This window comes from Fulmarus glacialis, unplaced genomic scaffold (genome assembly GCF_000690835.1).
Source record: "Fulmarus glacialis isolate BGI_N327 unplaced genomic scaffold, ASM69083v1 scaffold14084, whole genome shotgun sequence".
NCBI classification, from domain to species: Eukaryota; Metazoa; Chordata; class Aves; order Procellariiformes; family Procellariidae; genus Fulmarus; species Fulmarus glacialis.
This window is the reverse complement of record NW_009208792.1, coordinates 20,991-22,788: the sequence shown is the minus strand read 5'-3', so window position 1 is coordinate 22,788 and position 1,798 is coordinate 20,991.

The following is a 1,798-nucleotide window of genomic DNA, read 5'->3' as shown; positions in this document are numbered from 1 at the left end:
GAAAACTAGCTAGGCAGCTAATTTTTCTTGCACTGTATGTTCAGGTTTGGATCTTTCAAGTGTCCCAGGAGCCACAGCAGAAGATATTGACGGTACCTTTAGAATCCACCTAACGCTCATATTTCTCCCATGCAAGCGAGTCGGGGCTGGCTCTGCTCTGCAGCCTCGCAGCTTTGCCTCTTGCTCAGCGCAGGAGCGAGTCCTTGCACAGCACTCTGTCCGAGGAAGCCGAGAGCAGACACGTTTGCTCCAGTGGGCCAAAAAAAGTATGTCAAAGTTTGAATTCGGATCGAGAGGTTGCTTTGAGGGATGACTTTTTAATTTTTTTTTTTTTTTTCCTAGCCGGCAGATGGCAGCCGTTGTTAGCGTGTCCGTGCAAACGAGCTCTTCACCCTTTGGGAAGACTGCTCTTCATCTTCCTCTCCGTGTGCTTTTAGCCTGCTCCTTCACACATGCGTGTTGGTGGGATTTGTGCGTGAGCTTTGTGGAAGAGAATTTAGTAAGTACTAGATTAGAATAGGGATAAAGCCAAGCAGAAAAGAAAAAATGTTGTTTAATTGATCTTGCTCACAAGATATTGTGCAGAACTTCTCATGCTCGTGCTGCAGGTGAGAAGGCAGCTAAGAGTTGAATGCATTAGTATTGAAGGCATTCAATATTCAATTTGAAAGTAACTAAAAACCAGTTATGAAATGAAAAATTAGAAATGTGAGTTAGAACAGGTATAAAATGCTAGTTCTAGGGAAGATGGAAGATGATATCAGGCTGGGGAATGGGAAATGTTAATTTTACCTCTGAAGTTGTTAGGGGTTATTTTTTCCTACTTTTGTCGTGATTAACATGTGGATCATAGGATTTCAGATAGTCATACAGAGAGAACAGTATGAATCCTACTAGGAGGTTTTACAGATGCGCATCAGAAAGGCTTTGGGCCATACCTCTGCTGTTTTCTGAAAAGAATGATTAAAAAATTACATACATTATAAAATGCAGTACATCACGTAAATTTGGAAAGATTTCCGATTTCTGTAAATGGCCAATCCAGTTGTTTTATGAGCTCTGTGTGATGATGAACAGCTGCAGACTGCATACGCCTGAGCATCTAGACTCAAACCCCATCAGGAAACAACATCCCCCAGCGACCATCAGTGGTATAATGGCAACGTATAGCTGGCTGTCTGATCTGACTAACACAGCCTTTCACCTGCTCCAGGCTCACTCTGGAGAGAGGTCTTGTGCCTTTTTTTTTTTTTTTTTTTTTGTGGTATAGCATGCTTAATTGAGGAATTTTCACTAAGGAGAAGACAAAGCAATTGGGTCCAAAATAGTGGTTTAGTAATAGTAGAATTATAATCCCAGGTACATAAAATTATTGGAACTGACCTCAATTCATACACCATAATCATCTTGCAGAGGCCAAGAGGAGAGTCAGAATGATCTGGTTGCAAAAGCAGCCTCCATTTCTGCTACTATCGAGGATAGAAGTAGTTGTCTATATTAATAAACTGTATTACTTAACATCTCTCACCACTGCTCTTAACACCTGGGGCAAAATGTATATTAATACAAATTACTTTTGATTAAAACCATTATTATTTTAGCACAAAAAGGAAGGGGGTGGTAGAAAGGAACATTCTCCTTTTAAATATTTAAATACTCATTATACCAAAGTGATACAAATTACTGGCTGACTGGCAACTTGCTAATAATAGCTTAAAAATGCAAATAGAGCTATTATCCCAATTGACACTAATTGGAACTCTTTTGGCAGCCTGGGAGGGCAGGGCAGGAAGGTTTG